A 19,495-nucleotide genomic window follows, 5' to 3' on the forward strand; every position below is an offset into this window, starting at 1 on the left:
GATGGAGCCTCCCATTGCTGTCACTACCGGTTTGCAGAACTAGGTCAAACCGGGAGCAACCCACCACTGGGTCAAATGCTAGATAGAAAACACTCTTCTGATTACAGTGGTTCCCACATTTCTAATTTTTAAAGCACTTTACTTCATGTGTGCCAGTTAGGATCTTATGGCTGTTGTTATGTTGAAGAGTTCAAAAAATATTATACGCAAATGTTTCCAGACTTAGTTGGAGAAAATGTGTGGAAAGATTGTCATTTAAATAGCAAAATTTAAATATCAGCTGGAATTTGGCAAGTATTTCTCATTTTGGATGATTTTTTGCCATATGGCTATAGTTTGTAGTATAAAATTTAAGATTTATTACATTACAGCAGAAAAAGATCTCATGGTCCATCCTGTATTTTATCTTAGAATAGATACATGTTTATCCCAGGCATGTTTAAATTCAGTTATTGTGGATTTACCAACCATGTCTGCTGGACGTTTGTTCCAAGCATCTACTACCCTTTCAGTAAAATAATATTTTCTCACGTTACTTCTAATCTTTCCCCCAACTAACCTCAGATTGTGCCCCCTTGTTCTTGTGTTCACTTCTCTCCTGAACCTTATTTAAACCTTTAACATATTTAAATGTTTTGATCATGTCCCCCCTTTCCCTTCTGTTCTCAGACTATACAGGTTGAGTTCATTAAGTCTTTCCTGATGAATTTTATGCTTCAGACCTTCCATCATTTTTGTAGCCTGTCTTTGAACCCGTTCAATTTTATCAATATCTTTTTGTAGGTGAGGTCTCCAGAACTGAACACAGTATTCCAAATGTAGTCTCACCAGAGCTCTATACAGCGGGATCACAATCTCCCTCTTCCTGCTTGTTATACCTCTAGCTATGCAGCCAAGCATCCTACTTGCTTTCCCTACCGCCTGACTGCACTGTTCACCCATTTTGAGACTGTCAGAAATCACTACCCCTAAATCCTTCTCCTCTGAAGTTTTTGCTAGCACAGAACTGCCAATACAATATTCAGATTGAGGATTCCTTTTGCCCAAGTGCATTATCTTACATTTGGAAACATTACACTGCAGTTTCCATTGCTTTGACCACTTATCTAGTCAAGCTAAATTATTTGCCATATTACAGACACCTCCAGGAATATCAACCCTATTGCACACATTTATAAAAAGTTTAAATTGTAGTCTATTTGGCCAGATTTAAGAATTCTTGAAAAGTCTACTAAAATTAGTAGCACTTAAACAAGCATAATTATTTTAAGTCCCATTAATTTCAATGGCTCAAGTACAAGTATGATCAAATCTAGATTTAAAATCAATGTTTCCATCGTAAATTGAAGTCTAAAACAGCAAGCATAATATTAATGAAAGCTAAACAATTGATGTAGTGAATGGGTAGGCAAGACCCAGCCCCCCCACATTTATTGCTTGCCACCTCTTCATATTAGATACCAACTTGTTGGTTCAGACATAGTCAATAACTCCTCTAGACAGCTGCATGCTCTGAATTATGTGCAAAGTCAGCTTATCTAAACACTTTCCATTCTGCTAGAAGGGAAAAAAAGTTCATCTCTTGTAAAAATAACAAACTTGATGGATGAGAGATTGGAAATCAGAGAATGTTACAATCTGCCCTCAGTTGCAGATTTAAGATAGAATTTACAGGAAGATTTGTCCAAGTATCAGAATTGACGAGATATAGCAGCTGTTGTCTGTTCCCTAGAGAATGAAGACAACTTTAGTTAGGAAATGCACAGTTTAAGCTCTTTTTATTGTCCATGCAGATTATTAACACTGATAATTATGATATCAATTGTCAAGCATGTACAAGATAACTAGTATAGATATGAACATAAACACGAACAAAAGAAGTAAATACAGATAAACGGGGACAGTAAGACAGGGATGGTAGGCATGCTGGTGCCGCTATACGCACTCCCTTTACGGACCTCTTAAGAATGAGGCGAGGTCCATGGTAGACAGTTTGAGGTTGAAGCTGAGAGGGTTTCAGGGAGTAACAATGGAGTCAGGTAGAACACTTCAGGCATTGACCATTCTGTTGCTGAAGTTGTATTTTCTGCAATCAAGTTTGAAGTGGTACCTTCAAAAATCAATACTTTGAGTTTGTATTGATTGTTTGCCCATGTATTATTGTGGTTGAAGCTGAAGAGGTCATTGACAGGCAAGATTTATAGCAGACAATTTTGTGTACTCTGCTTATATAGCTCAGTTCCAGATTGACCAAGTCAAAAATTTCAAGCCTGGTGGTATAGAGAATTCTATTGTGAATAAACATATATCCACCCTAAGATAAAATACAGGAAATAGTATAAGGGCAGACTAAATGGACCACGAGGTCTTTTTCTGCCATCAATCTAGTTTCAATGTTTCTAAATCCTCTATATGTATATGTTTTATCATCACCTAAGGCAGGGATTCCCAACAGGCTGCAGGCTGTTTGGAATTGGGCCATGCAAGTGGCAGGTGAGCATGTGCATGCTCACAGCTCTATTTGCGTGAGTGGCAGGTGTTTGTGCGTGGAACTTGCACAAATGGAGCTGCCTCTTCTCCCCCTGCCAGTCAGCCAAGCGAAAAAGATTGGAAACCACTGACCCAACGTTTAAGGAACATTATATCTTTATATTTTTTTTGCCCTGCCTTACCATCATATCCTTGCAGCCATTGGTCAATAGCTTTCTTCAAGTCAAGCTTTTAAAAAAATATATTTAGCAATTCAGTCCCCCCCCCCCAATTCCAGTTGCCTTCAAACCATTATTTAAATGGCCATTTTCATCAGATTCCAAACCCTGAAATTGTGAAGCAAGTTCTTATTTGCCTTGACTAACTGAGAAGAGATCATGTGAAAATAAGAGAGCTAAGGGGAAGAGAAAATGAATAGTCAGGGTAGGGGCTGACCACAACAAGTTGAAAAACATACATAACATGAATAATTTATTTATTATTTATTATTTATTATTTGGATTTGTATGCCGCCCCTCTCCGAAGACTCAGGGCGGCTCACAACAAGTGTAAAACAAATCATAAATAATTCAATTAATTAAAATATTTAAAGATTTAAAAAACCCCATATACTAACAGACACACACACAGGCATACCATGTATAAATTAAATGTGCCCAGGGGGAGATGTTTAGTTTCCCCATGCCTGACGGCAAAGGTGAGTTTTGAGGAGTTTACGGAAGGCAGGAAGAGTAGGGGCAGTTCTGATCTCTGGGGGGAGTTGGTTCCAGAGAGTCGGTGCCGCCACAGAGAAGGCTCTCCCCCTGGGGCCCGCCAACCGACATTGTTTAGTTGACGGGACCCGGAGGAGGCCCACTCTGTGGGACCTAATCGGTCGCTGGGATTCGTGCGGCAGAAGGCGGTCTCGGAGATATTCTGGTCCGATGCCATGAAGGGCTTTAAAGGTCATAACCAACCTCTTTCTCACAATCTTTCTTAACATGTTTTCTCTAAGCCTGTAAAGTGCTCCACCCAACCAATGCACAGTATTTGAATAAACTCAGGTCTTTGTAGCTAATCAGATTCTAATTTTGCACATATGGGAACAAGAAGGATAGCACTAAACTCAATAATAGTCCCTCATGTATTGTCGCATAGCCTCAAAATATCCAGTATCAGTTCTTCTCCAAGTAAATAATTAGCAGCCTCCTAGAGGTTGCTGAATGACAACTCCCAGAAGCCATAGCTGACATGTCTAATTATGAGGGATGCTGGAAGTTGCCACTCAGCAGCTTTTGGAGCTCCAGGAGGAGAACCTACTTTAGTTATACATTCACATTTATTTAGAAGCTTATCAGGAAACTGTCTGATTCAGAAGAATTGAATGAAGAAGAACAAACTCCAAAACCCACCCAGATGATGGTGGGGGAAATTCCCAAGCTTGAGTTAGGAAAAGATTCTGGTTCTCATCAAGGGCTGCACTTAGAGAGATGGGTCTCATCAAGGGCTGCACTTAGAGAGATGAGTGCCATCTGCAGATAAATGATAAGCCATTGCTGGTCAAATGCTAAGCTTATGTGGAATGAGGAAGTTGCAAAAATGCTTGATGTTGTATCCTGGAATGGCTACCTTGTAACGCTGTAAATAGTTTGTTCCTCTTTTCCAGCGCTGTCTGAGCCCAAGCAGGAAGTCGCTCCTGATTGGCTCAGACGCGGCCGGCTCTCGCTTTGGCGGGAACCGCAAAAGTATAAAAGAAGCGGTTTCTCCCTGCAGAGCCAGTCGGTACTCGCTGAACTGTCACTTTACCTTGCTGAGCTGTCACTTGTTCTCTGAGCTGAATAAAAGTACCGATTGCTCAAAATCCTGTCTCTGGGTCTACTTCACTGGCGACGAACGAACGGAAGAACTTCGCGTGCATCATGGACAAAATCCAGATCGGCCAGGCTCCAGAACTCTTCGATTCCGAGAAAATGACATGGGACGAGTACATGGCCACCTTCGAGATATTCCTCGAGGCAGCGGGAATGCAGGACGCCGGAGCCGATCGCAGACGGGCTATTTTTCTCAACTACTGCGGCGCAGAGATCCGTAGACTTGCCCAAACTCTCACCGAGCCAGAACAAGCAAGAGCCACAGCGTGGGACGTCCTTCAACAGAAACTAGCGAGCCATTTTAAACCAACCAGACCAGCCATGGTTTACCAGCATCAATTTCACATGATGGCTCAGAGAGAAACCGAGTCAATCAGCCAATTCACAACGCGGCTTCGAACGGTACTTGCTCAATGCAAGTTTCAAGACCCGGAAGCTCGCCTTACCGACGCCTTGGTTTTCGGCATGAAGAGCAACTCGGTGAGAAACAAACTCCTCACCGAAGAAGAGCCGACGCTACAAACCGTAATTAAATTAGCACAAACCGCGGAAGCAGCCGACGCAGCGGCAAGAGAATTAAAGGAGCACGGAAGGCGAGAAATCATTGCCAAAATCAACGCCGAGTCTCCCAGCGCCGAGGGAACAGACGACCTCAGCCAGCCGACTAGAAACGGGGACAACTGCCTCCTCCTGCAAGACCAGCCGAGACATCCTAGAGCTACTCACCCAGCCCCCTGCGCGGGCTGCCGGGGAAATCACCAGCGCCATCGATGCCCCTTCCGAGACGCTACTTGCCACCGTTGCAACCGGAGAGGCCACATCGCCATCGCATGCAGAGCAACGGCACCAGAAGAAACGTTTGCCACACAACAATACCAGCGACCTCAAAACCAACCCCCCCCAATCGCGAGAAAGGAGACCGTTCCGCAGCTCGGGTCAAAGGAACTACTCAAGCGCTAACCGCGACTACAATAGAGGTAACTCTAAATTTTCCGTGAATAACACGGCAACCAAAAAGGGGGCTAAAATTGTTATCTCATTGTTACTAAATAACCAGCCTTGCTCAATGGAGCTGGATACGGGCTCGAGATATACCATCATGCCCTGGGAAAAATTTAAACTATACATGCCTAATGTGTCTAAGGCTGACTTAACTCAAACCTCATTGGTGATCAGAGACTTCCAAGGGGGGGTAATCTCGGTCCTGGGAACAGCAAATGTACCTATTGCCTTTAAGAATGTGAAATGTACCCTTCCCATGCTTATTGTGACGGGGGCCAAACACTCCCTGCTGGGTCTAGCGTGGATGGAACCGTTGGGGATCGAAATTTCGGGTGTGTGTAATGTAAACTGTGATAATATGCCTAACTTTGTGAAAGAGTTCCCTGAAGTGTTCAGCCCCACCTTGGGATTGTATAAGGGACCCCCTATATCTTTCTCTATCGACCCAAAGGTTCCACCGGTCAGACTGAAACCTCGCAGGGTTCCCCTTCCGCTTCTCCCCAAGCTGGACATGCAGCTGGACAAACTCATTAGTCAAGGTATTTTGGTCCCTGTGGAACAGGGGCCATGGGAAACTCCCATAGTGACACCATTGAAGCCAGATGGCTCTTTAAGAGTTTGCGCTGATTACAAATCAACCTTGAATAAGGCACTCCAACACCACCCCTACCCCATCCCGGTCGTGCAACAACTCTTACACTCCCTGGGGGAGGGGAAAAGGTTCGCAAAGATCGACCTGGCCCAGGCTTACCAGCAGCTTCCGGTCGATGAACAAACAGCAAACGCCCAAACGATTGTAACACACAGGGGGGCTTTCAAATGCACGAGGTTACAGTTTGGGGTAAGCATAGCCCCAGGAATATTCCAGAGCATCATGGAACGCCTATTGTCAGGGGTAAATGGGGCAATTCCATATTTTGATGACATCTTAATTGCAGGGGAAAACCAGGGGCAAGTGAACAAAAGAATAAGGGAAGTACTTAAGAGGCTACAGGACAAAGGGTTACGAATCAAGCCTGATAAATGTGTCTGGGGAACTGACAGTGTTGAATTCCTTGGGTATAAAATTGATAAGGAAGGTATCCACCCCACAACAGAGAAGCTGAGAGCAATTAGAGAAGCCCCAGAGCCACAAGATAAGAATGAGTTGCAGGCATTTTTGGGCCTCCTTAATTTTTATTCCGTTTTTTTAAAGCAGAAGGCAACAGTAGCAGAGCCTCTCCATCGTTTACTCCAGAAGGAAGCCCGCTGGTCATGGGGGAAAACTGAACGTGAAGCTTTTTCTCAAATAAAAAATTTAATAACTTCTAAAAGTGTAGTAGTCCAATATAGTGCTTCACTACCCATTAGGCTCACGTGCGACGCTTCGCCGTACGGCATAGGAGGAGTCTTAGCTCACGTTCTACCGAATAAGACAGAGGCCCCAATAGCATTCTTTTCAAGAACCATGACCAGCACAGAGAGGAATTATAGCCAGTTAGACAAGGAGGCTCTAGCATTAGTGGCAGGGGTAAAGAAGTTTCACAATTACATTTTTGGGAGAAGCTTTGAGCTAGTCACTGACCACAAACCCCTACTAGGCCTGCTAGCCCCCAACAAGCCCACTCCACCTTTTATGTCTCCAAGACTAATCAGATGGGCCCTTTTCCTCTCAGGGTATCAGTATGAGCTCACCCACAAGGGGGGGAAGGAAATCAATCATGCAGACGGCCTCAGCAGATGCCCCATAGCAGACTTGGTAGAAGACCCTGTTCCTGCCACAGATGTGCTAATGATAGAACTCGAGGAAAACCCACTAACCACAGCAAAAGAGGTAGCTGCACACACGCAGCAAGACCAAATCCTTAAACAAGTGGTGAACTGTGTTCTAAAGGGATGGCAAAATGATATTGTTAAACCTGAATTGTGTGATTTTAAGAACAAAAGGCTTGAATTATCATATGTAAAAGGTTGTTTGCTGTGGGGGGATAGAGTGATCATCCCCAAACGCCTAAGGGAAAAGGTACTCAAAATGTTACACGTGGGCCATCCTGGGATTGTCAGGATGAAGAGCCTAGCAAGGGGGCATTTATGGTGGCCAGGGCTTGATGCTGATATTGAAAGTTGGGTTTCAAAGTGTGACCCGTGCCAAGAGTCTAGGCCCAGTCCCCCCAAAACAACTCCGGCTGAGTGGGAACAGCCTGCTGGCCCTTGGTCTAGGATCCACATTGATTTTGCTGGCCCAGTGGGGTCTCAGTACTTCCTAATAGTGGTTGATGCTTTCTCCAAATGGTTGGAAATAATAGCAATGAACAACATAACCACAAGTGCCACTATCAAGGTATTGAGCAGACTGTTTGCATCCCATGGTTGCCCTGATCTATTAGTGTCTGACAATGGACCACAACTAACAGCCAGGCAATTCGAATTATTCCTAGATGGCCTAGGGGTCAGACATGCCCTCATCTCGCCTTACTCGCCCTGGGCTAACGGGTTGGCAGAACGTTACGTAAGGGTGGCAAAGGAGGCATTGCACAGGTCAGGCCCTGGAGATGTGCAACAGAACTTGGACCAATTCTTATTAACCCAGCACATTACCCCTAACTCGCACACACATGTAAGCCCTGCAGAGTTATTGATGGGGAGAAAGTTGAGGTCACCATTAGACAGGTTAAACCCAAGGTTCTGTGTGAATAATAACCAAATGTGCATGAAACCAGAAAGAGAAATGTATTTGGGTCAAAATGTATATGTAAAATGCTTTGATGGAAATGTAAACTGGATGAAGGGAATTATTGTTAAGCAAAACGCACCCAAGACTTATATTGTTAAACTGGAGGATGGTCGTTTGTGGAAACGACACATAGACCACATTCGGAAACGAACTGAAAACCAATTGCAACAACCCGCTGACTCGGACTCTCCCCCTTCAACAGACTTTTGTACATTGCCCGAACTAAGAAACACGCAAAGAGACTTATCGGGCCAGGGGGAACCATCCAGCGACGCCGAGCCATCCTCGTCCTCCGAGGCCTTCGTTGGGCCCGCCAGGCCAAGTCCGCCGCACCGGGAGAGCAGCGGCGAACCATCCTCCACAGTCAGTGGCGAAGGAGAAAATGGACTGCGCAGGTCAGCGCGAGAGCCTCGAAGGCCTCACCGATTGGACGACTTCGTCACGTGGCTTTCTTGATGGATGAGTCCAACTATGAGGGGAGGGGTGTTGTATCCTGGAATGGCTACCTTGTAACGCTGTAAATAGTTTGTTCCTCTTTTCCAGCGCTGTCTGAGCCCAAGCAGGAAGTCGCTCCTGATTGGCTCAGACGCGGCCGGCTCTCGCTTTGGCGGGAACCGCAAAAGTATAAAAGAAGCGGTTTCTCCCTGCAGAGCCAGTCGGTACTCGCTGAACTGTCACTTTACCTTGCTGAGCTGTCACTTGTTCTCTGAGCTGAATAAAAGTACCGATTGCTCAAAATCCTGTCTCTGGGTCTACTTCACTTGAGTATTCATCTATTGCAATCTTAGAATACCCAATAACAAATAATTTTGTATGCCGACTTTGGGTCAAGGAAGTTTCATTTCTGGAATCAAAATTCATAAATTCTTCTTCTGAAGTTCCTGTTATCTCCTTTCCTTGGGACTTGAAGTTTCAGTCTGGTTTATGGCTTGCATTGCTGATTTATGTTTCAGCATTTTCACTTGGTCTGTTACTGAAATCTGCTGGCTTTGACCTGTGCCTTTTTTACTGACTACCAAAAGTTGATTCTGCCTCTAAACTGTAAAATTCTGGCAGAGATGTTCGGCCCTACAGCAGGGTATTGGCTTTCATGGGTTTGTTCTTTATAAATCACCTCAGGCATTCAGTAAACAGGAATGATTTAGTTTATTCAGAATAACAGAAATACATAAACTGCTTGCAGGCCTTAAATTGTTTATCTAAGTAAAAGGCCACATTCTGCAGGTAGCATTAGTTCAATATCTTTCTGCTTTACTATATAGTATTGCCAACCCATTCTCTTGTACATTAATTAGAATCACATCACTCCATATATTGTCACTACTTTTCAATATGCTTCCTCATTTTGCTACAACATGCTTTCTTTTGCCTCTTTGTAGCAACTGTCTGCAAAATCTAAGGGTTTGTAAATCCATTGAAAAGCACACCTATGTGTGAAATCCTACAGCAAAGTGTTCAAATACAAAAGCAGTGAAAGATATTTAATCTGGACCTGCCAATCTGAGAGTGTGCAGAGATCTAAAAAGATTGGGATGGAAGGCTCAACCTCTGAACAACTTGTCAGGAGATGATGATGATGATGATGATGATGATGATGATGATAATAATCACTTAGGAAAAGAGGAAGAAGGAAGTTGTAGTTTGATATTGTTTATTTGCTTTTCATCATAAGAAAAAGTACCTATGGTTTGGTATCAAAGAAATTGGCTTTAACCAGATTAGGAGCTACTCTAAAAATTGGTTGACAAATCAGAAGAAAATAGTCACAACATTCTGGATCCCCCCCACCACCATTCCAGAGAAACAAAAGACAATGAAGTTTAGATAGTTTGTGTGGGAGAAAAAAGACAGTTCCTCCCTAGAAGTTCTGATAATATATGTTTAATGATGCAAGTAGTTTGCTTTAGTTTGGCAAAATGTCTGTTTGTAGCTAAAGAACAAAAAAGGAAACTGTTTGGAGAACTTCAATATGCCTTTCTTCATTTTTTGTGCCTGATAAAGAAATGGTAAAGTTGGATGGTCCTTTTCATGTGTTGTTTTATGGATTGGTTTAAATTATCCCTTTATATACTGAACCCTGAGTTACTCCTGGACTTAAAAATGTTTCAGTCTCTTATATGTAGGTATTTTTGAATATTCCCATTGATGTCATTCTCCTTAGTTTCATATAACTTTCGTTATATGTTAATATATTAATATGGACTATAATTAGTATGACATTTTTCTTTGAGGATATTAATTCTCAAGAATATACTGGGCAATGGCTGGATTTACATGATGTGCTACACTATGGTTGAATTAGCCACAGTAACTAAGTTTATACATCAAAGTGAACCATAAATTAGGGTTTGGTTGATTTATTCAATGTTGCAAGCTAAAATCAAGCAATCAACATTATTGGTTACAATGGTACAATTCTAATATTCTGCGGAAAATGCTATGATCAGTTGAAATGTGAATTGCAATTCAGGGTTTACCTCGACAATATAATTTAGATGATTTGGCCTTTTACCTACAAATAGAAAGCGTCAATTAATGAAATCAATTGGACTAAACTAGTGACAATGTCTTATACAAAATTAAACTTCTGTAAAGAGGAACAAAATATTTTTTGTTGGAATTGAGTTTTAGTTTAATTAATCTTTTCAATATTAGCTTAGATAGATGTCTGACTGAAATCACTACAATGTTAAAAAATGAAGTCATTCAAGAGATTTTATTGGGCATAGCATCAAAACTGTTATAGGAAGAAAATGTAACTATTGTCATTTTGATATTTGTTATGCATTAATATAGAGATAAGATTTATTTTCCCATCTGAAGAACAAACTAGGGAAATAGAGAGGGAGATAAAACATTAAGGATAATTGAGGAAAACAAGTTCTGATATATCTTAGCTTGAAGAGTTGTCATTCTGGGAACTGAGAACCATTACAGCTTTCATTATATTAGGAAACAATTTTTCTCAAGTAGATTGTCCCATTTGGGCCAATATCTGGTCACAAATATTTGGAAAGAAAGACTAGTAGTTCTGTCAAAAGCTCTAAATCTCTCAGGCAATGTTCAAGCCTACAACATTTCATTAACTTACATATTGAACATTTGGCATGAAAAAATAGTCAAAAACTATTAACTGTGCCTAGATACTGTCCAGGTCATCTCAGTGGTAAGAATGAAATTTGATGACTGAATTTGAAAATCAATAAAATGCAAAATTAATACCTTGTCAAATGTCAACTACTTTCACTTTAGGACAGAAGTTGCATCTTTAGTGAAGTGGGAATTTTTTTGAACATTATATTTTAGAATAGAATAGAATTTTATTGGCCAAGTGTGATTGGACACACAAGGAATTTGTCTTGGTGCATATGCTCTCAGCGTACATAAAATAAAATATACATTTGTCAAGAATCATGTGGTACAACACTTAATGATTGTCATAGGGGTCAAATAAGCAATGAAGAAGCAATATTAATAAAAATCTTAGGATATAAGCAACAAGTTACAGTCATACAGTCAACATGGGAGGAAATGGGTGAAAGGAATTATAAGAAAAACTAGTAGAATAGAAGTGCAGATTTAGTAGAAAGTCTGACAGTGTTGAGGGAATTATTTGTTTAGTAGAGTGATGGCGTTCGGAAAAAAACTGTTCTTGTATATTATATTTTGAAAGTCAAATAACAATAATTCTATACCATTTGAGGGGCGATGGGGGGGGAAATAACACAAATGTAGTTGTGTTGGATGTGGAATGAACACACAGACACAGAAGCTGGGTAATAAGGGTCACTTTTATTAACATATTTACAAAGGGACCTGCAGAAGTCACTAAATGGGGTGGGATATTCCTAGATACAACATACTTGGGCAACTAATGGGCGTAACTCCTTGCCTGGGCAGTGCGAGGTTATGACCAGCCTATGTCCAGGTGTGGATTCCAGGCATGTGGGAGGGCTCAACCCCATGACCCGGAAGCAGAAATGATGTAAGTGAGCCCCAGGAGCACCCTGTTTTCACCATCCTGGCCTGGGAGGCAGCTTGAGTTGTGCAAAGGGGCAGCCCATCATCTTCCAAAAGATGCCCAAGGGAGAACACAGAATTGCTACTGATACCCTTTCCGCCCCATTTCTGCCACTCAAGTGACCAAGATTAAGTATCCAATTGTTAAATTATTGCCTGTTTAGCAACAGACACCCCGTAACCAAAAAATGTCCTTTCCATGTCTTCCAGATTGCAGTAGGCAAAAAGTAATCTAGACCTAATCGTGCTGAGATTGAAAAAAATTCTACTTGTCCCCCAATTGGGCGACCCTTTTAGCACCCTGGATTGAGTGGAGAGCAGGTGGGTGTCTGCTATTGAAGCAACCAGGCCAAAAAAGGAAGTGGGCAGCAGGCAGGCCCTTAAATAGGGCTGTAGCCCTGCCCACACCTCCATCACCTTGTGCGGCCTTGCAGGGGCTGCTGGGCACTCTTGCGCAGCCGCAAGAGAACGCCCAGCCTGAAATCCAGGAAGATGGGTGCCATGTTATCCGACCCTGACACAAATGTCGGCCTGGTGTTAAAGCACCCGGCCTTAAAATCTAAAGTTACTTGGAGGTTTTTGCCACCTGACATATGAAAGATAAATATATATGTCAGAGTAAACCAGGCACAGCAGAGATTTTCCTGATAAAGGTAACTTCAGAATGTGCTGGGAAATAGTTTCAACTTTGAGGGTTACATAAGAAAATTTGCATGTATATGTATGTGTATGTATATGTGTCTCATCAAAGGAGCTTTGTTCTAAGGTCAGTCAGTCAGTTTTCACTTAGGCTGGTCTGTGATCACAATAAAATTTGATTGGATTTGAGGTTTCAGCTATTAAGAATGATCACTTTTTTTTAGCCATACTACATATTATATAAAATATAGAGTCAGACTACGTATTATACAAAACACAGTTCTGAGAAAGATACTTAAGGCTCTCCTTTGAAGAAAAAACAACAACTGTATGGAGTCTCAGATCAAAAAATACATATTTTTAAAACCACGGTCCTACCATTTCTTTGTTCTCTAGACACATCCCGTTTACCTTTGAAGACACTATTTGTAGTTCAGAATGTATTTGGCAGTCAAGAGGTTATTTTCTACTTCTTTCTTCCTCCAAGAGAAAGAAACAAGCCAAAGTATCTGCTCTTTCTTCAAAACTGAAGCGGGTCAGTCCAAGCATTTTTTAAATGAGAGTGTTAGTTTAATTTGACTCACTTACCACAATTTACTTCAAAGTTTACTAGTTGATGCTTTAGTACAATGAACAGAGGAAAATTAGATCTGACTTTTAATCAGGTTTGTATAGGGAAACTTTTAGTGACTTTTGCCTTTTACTAATTAATGCAATTTGTGCCTTAGGCGACTCTTGATTTGCTGGTTTACCACTACTTCAAACCTAGAATCGCATGGACTTTAAGGAATCTTTTCTGCAAAATAATTTCAATGCATCTTAAGTAATGAAGTATTTAGTGAGTGGAATTAAAAGGAAAAACCTAAAAGCCATTTAAAACAGTAATTATTTTGGTGGTCAATCTGCTTGGGAATAGCTTGGATTCCATCTTTGATTGTTACTAATTAACATTGAAGAGTCCATTAAGCTTTATTCAGAATTATAACCCTGATCCTGCTTTTTTATTAGAAAAAACTTAAAACTTAATTCTATCTGAAAGACAGCCAATACTGATTTGACTTGAGGACAAGATGTACATTGTGTTGCCTGTACTCCATGTCCTGTTCTTCATTTTTAAAGGGCAGAGGTAGAACTAAATGGTGAACACAAGTTTCATTAATGTAAAGTATCATTAGCTGATTCAATTTCATTTTTGGATTTATGATTATCTGCTGAAACCTCTGTCATGTTTTTCATTTTGTTTTTACTGGCCCTTATTTCAATTTTGCTAACAATAGCTAGTGGCAATTTACAGTTTTTGTTCAGATTTAATCTAAATCATCTGTTATCTTTTTCTGCCTTTTCATTTTCTCCCAGAAAAAAACAACAAAACTCTAAATTTCCATTATATATAAAATATCAAACATAATTCAGGTTTGGTTGTCTTTGTTTGTACCACATAGCGAGTAAGTGGCATGGTAGGTTGCCTTTTAGGACAGAACAGTGGGAGTGTGGATGACTTTTAAATATATTGTAGCCATTGATCAACATTTTGCACCATTAATCAGAACAGCTCATCCCTCCTTCAGGACAAATCCAAAGTTTTGCTGCATAGCAATTCAACTGTATCTTGGATGGAAGAGAACATTTTTTTCCCCTTAGGCTCCCAGATTTTAAAGACATATGATAATTATGTTTATCTCATTTTACAGCAGGGATCTCCATAACACTCATCAGATGAATGCTTTGCACAATGACTTTCATTAACCTCTAAGAAGAAAAACAAATATAGGCCACTAGAAAGAAGGCACGTTAATAAAACAACACTGCAAACCAAAATACTCAATGAAAAGATTCTGAGGGAAAGACATCTAGAACGGTTTACCTGGTGAAATCATAAGTTAATAATTCCAGAAAACCGGCTGCTCTAAGTCTTCTGATTTCAGAATGGGAAACAAGCAAGGCTCAAGTAGATGATTCCGATTTAGAGCCAATCAAGTTAATTTCTATGTGACTATGCAACATATACCGAATCAGTGAGAATGTTTCCAAGCCCCTCCTAGCTAACACACAGCACTGAATGACAGACTGATCTCAGTCTGAAACTAAATATACTGCTCAAAACAAAAATAAAGGGAGCACTCAAATAACACATCCTAGATCTGAATGAATGAAATATTCTCATTGGATACTTTGTTCTGTGCAAAGTTGAATGAGCACAACAACATGTGAAATTGATTGTCAATCAGTGTTGCTTCCTAAGTGGAGAGTTTGATTTCACAGAAGTTTGATTTACTTGGAGTTATATTGTGTTGTTTAAGTGTTCCCTTTATTTTATTTTTGAGCAGTGTATATTGTCCTCTCTTCTCAATTGTCATTGTTAGTATTTTGCTGATAATCAAAGTCTTTCTTTAAAAAAGAAATAAACTAAATTTGCCCACCAGGGTGGCATATATTTTGCTACATGGTTCTGTATTTGGTTCTTTGACCAAGATACCATGCTGGGAGAGTAGCACCTGGAAACAGAATATCCTTAGAAAACTGCCTAGACCAGTGTTTCCCAACCTTGGCAACTTAAAGATATTTGGACTTCAACTCCCAGAATTCCCCAGCCAGCGAATGGGAGTTGAAGTCCAAATATCTTTAAGTTGCCAAGGTTGGGAAACACTGGCCTAGACAATCCTATGCAATATGGGGGAATGAAATGCAGCCATTTTGCAGTGCTACTTGCTTTTTGCAAAAGAAAGTTCTTCTTTTGCCAAAAACTTTGTGACTGTAGGAGGAAGAGGCTGAGGTCTAGGCAGTGAGAGTACCTTATGGTCAGCAGGACGTCACTTTGTTCTACAAGTAGATCTGAAGTCTGCTAATTCTTTATCCTCTACATCAGTGTCTCCCACCTTGGCAACTTTAAGATATGTGGACTTTTAACCAAAATTAGGAGTTCACAGCCACATATCTTAAAGTTGCCAAGGTTGGGAAGCACTGACCTTGAGGAGTTTAGACTCTGCTTAGCTGTGGCTTTGTAGCATTTCTTTTTCAAAGAAATTTAAAGAGCCTTGGATGCTACCTGGAACCTTGACACCAGTAGCTGGATACTATATCATAACATGTCTCAAAGAGTAAAACCATTAAACTATCAAAGATATATTTTAATACTAATAAAAGTAACACAGACTAAAATGTCAGAGAAAATAACTTCAATACATCGAGGGACCTAAAAACATATGAGTAAATAATATAGCAAAGCAGAAGGTTATCCTGGGACAGGATTATTTCAGAAAGAGTTAGTGTCCTTTGAATTACTTTCTAACTCCTGGAGACTGCTTGTATGAATCCCTGCAGTTTTCTTGCCAAGATTTCAGAAGTGGTTTGGCACTGCCATCTTTCTAGAATTGAGAGAGTGTGACTGGCCCAAGGTCCAGTCAGACTCCATACCCAAGGAAGACTAGAACTTACATCCAGCACTTTCTAACCTGGGGCTTTAACTACCTCTCTTCCAATTTGCCCCTTAATCTATCTGGCCATGCAAAATTAATCAGATTACTATAGCAAAAATGAGACATTCTAGAACATGGGTCCTCAAACTACGGCCCAAGGGAAGCATGCGGTTGGCTGAAGCCATTAATCCAGCCCATGTAGGACCATGAGACTGCCCTGCCCACATCACCCCACCCACCCTTTGGCCAAGCATAGGATTTTCCTTTGTGAGAACTGTGGGCTGGAAGTGAAAGCCAACAATTTTGACCTGCACAGACATTCTGGAGACAGGAGAGGTGAAAAATGGGTCAAATTGCCCCCAAACGAGGCTGCTTTTGCCTATTTTTGGCCAGCAGAATGCTTCTGTAGGCAGGGGAGTGAAAAATAGGATGTACAGAGGCACCCAGGAGGCCAAAAATGGAGGGGGGGGAAGGTCCCCCATAAGATAGATAAAGAAAGAGAGAGAGAGAGAGAGGCAGAGAGAGAGAAGCAGAAAAAGACAAAGCCAGAGATAGAAAGAGAGAGAGACAGAGACAGGGAGAGAGAGACAGAAAGACACAGACACACACAGAGAGAGATTTCTCAAGCTTCTTGGGGCTGAAAAGAATTGCTGCAAAACTGAGTCTCCTGAAGTGGACACTAGACTCCCAAACAACTGAAAAAATGATCTATTAAAAAGAAAAGTCAACCAAAAGAGCAACATGCAAATTAAAGCAAATAAAATACCTCTAGGAGCAAAACAAATTAAAGTTTAATTTGTACACATTGTTTAATGGACTGTTAAATTGGCCCCACCCACTTAGTCACATGACCTAGCCACACCCACCTAGTCACATGACTACCTAGTCACATCCACCCACCCAACCGATCCTGCTCCCCAACAGTCTGAGGGATTTTTTTAGGGCCTCTGTTCAAGCAGGATGAAGCATAAGAGACATCTATTCATTTCTGTATTCCAATGATCAGGTAGAATTTTCACACCCATGTAAACAAAATTGCACAGCTCTGCAGAAACTATAAACAACCATATTTTCCATCTCATTGGTTATACTGTGTACATATGCAACATTACCATTTTCATATTGTTTTGATTTCCTTTCCATCTTTGCCCCCCATTGGGTTCTAATGTTTTTACTTTCTTTTCAGTTCGACTCTTAAAAGTATCAGATTCACTCCCAAACAAATCTCTAAACTGCTCCTCCCTCATTTCAGCTTCATCCCAAATCATTCCAACCACTTTTCCTTTTTAATTCCATTCACTCAGTTGGAGGCTCCTTGTTTAGGAGTCTCTCTTCAGTTTTTAATATCCATTAAAATCACTCTGCATTTTCTTTGTTTCTTCCAATTTCAACTGTTCCTTTCTTTTTGAATTATGTTCTTTACAGCTATCTTTTTTCTATGTACCAATTATACCATATTTTTCTCTAGTTCTCATTTTTTGTAGCAATCATTTCTTATTGTGGTTTTCTCCTTAAACAGATATTTGCAGTTTTTACATCACTGTGCTCATTTACATATTTACATATTATTTACATCTCAATACATTCAAATGCAAGTATATTCCAAACTATTTCAGTTATAAATTTTACTTCCACCTGTATTTCATCCTTTCTTTTTTATTTTACTATTCTCAATCCAGTCACACCAGTTCTTTCCTATTGCATAATATTCCAAATCTATTTGTCCTTTCAATTCAATTGTTCATTTGTCAATTTAATTGTTAATTTTGGCACAATCAAATATTTCTTTTAATTACTAAACTCCGAGAGGGTATATTTTTTTGTCTCCAACATTGTGCAAAAGCAATTCTTGCTGCTGTTATAATATGTAACATCTAATCTTTTTATTATATTCCTCTTTAACAATCCCTAACAAGAATAATTTTGGAAGTCTGTTATTTCCTGTATCCATCTATGAATTTTTACCCAATATTTTTTTTGTTTCCGTGTATAACCATCATGTCTGATAGACGCTGCCTTGCTTTTGACCACATTTACAACAATTTGGTTCAGGTTAGGGTAGATCTTTGCTAATCTAGTGGGTGTACCATTGATAAAACATTTTGTACTGGTTCTCTGCTCATTTAGTTATTTTATAGTTTCTATTCAAAATTTCCCCCAATATTCTAATTCTATGTTATGTCCAACATTTTTGCCCATACTATCATAACTCCTTTCACTATGTCTTCTGCTTTGTCAAATTCCAATAAATAATTATAATTTTTTGTTATTAGTTTTCCATCTGGTCCAATCAGTACAGTGATCCCTCGATTTTCGCGGCTTCAAACTTCGCGAAACGCTATACCACGGTTTTTCAAAAAATATTAATTAAAAAATACTCCACGGTTTTTTTCCTATACCACGGTTATTTTGACTGCCCTCTTTTGCAGTATATAAAGTCCTCAATGGAAGGCAGACTGGCAGCAATTGTTTTTTCTGCAGTTCTGGCTCAGAAAATAATTAAAAAAAAACCTATACCAGGACAGCTAGGGGCTCCAAGGAGAAGGCATGAGCCATCACGACCACTCCTACCTTCGGGCAAGGTGGGAGCAGCTTGGGCTCCAGGACGTTGCGAGGGCGGCGCAGTGGACATTTGGTTTGGCAAGAAGCGCGAGGGAGGGCGCGCGCGAGGGAGAGAAGGAGAAAGGCAGGCGGCAGGCTGGGCGTGAGGGTCCGGCTGGCTGGAAGGGAGCCTCCCCCTGACCCTCCTCCTTCTTCTTCTCCACTACCAAAGTTTTGCAGAGCGGCTGTTGCGCTGGCGGCAATGTGGCTGCTCCTGGGCTCGGCGGGTGAGTGGGAGCTGGACGAAGAGGAGCAGAGGCGGGCGAGGACAGCTGCCCGCTCCAGCGGAGAAGAGGCGTGAGCTTGAGGGGCGAGCCAAGGGGGAGATGCTGGGGGAAGGGAAGCCTTAGGGCAGCGGGACGCGGGACTACCTCCCGCCGCCTCTTCTCCTTCCCACCCCCTTCTCGCTTTGTACAGCTCTTGGGCGGAGGGCGGGAAGTAACCAAAACCAAAACAAAACCCAAAGTTGGCTGCCTTGCACTTGCTTGGTTTGGGCTGTGTGCGTGTGTGTGTGCGCACGGGGAAAAGTTGCTTAGCCATCCTTAACAGCAAGTTGGACAGAAGGGAGTGGGCAGCGGGCGGGCTGGCAAGTGGCGAGCGGCGGGCGGGTGGGTGCCTACGGGGAACGGGGTGGATCGGGCGGGCGGGCAGTAGCAGCGAGGGCGCCGGAGGCGCTGGGGGTGCGGGGGCAGCCAAAAATGGTGTTTTTACTTCCGCGCCGCTATATCGCGGAAAATCGATTTTCGCGGGAGGTCTTGGAACGT

Source organism: Erythrolamprus reginae, chromosome 1, assembly GCF_031021105.1.
Source record: "Erythrolamprus reginae isolate rEryReg1 chromosome 1, rEryReg1.hap1, whole genome shotgun sequence".
Lineage (NCBI taxonomy): Eukaryota > Metazoa > Chordata > Lepidosauria > Squamata > Dipsadidae > Erythrolamprus > Erythrolamprus reginae.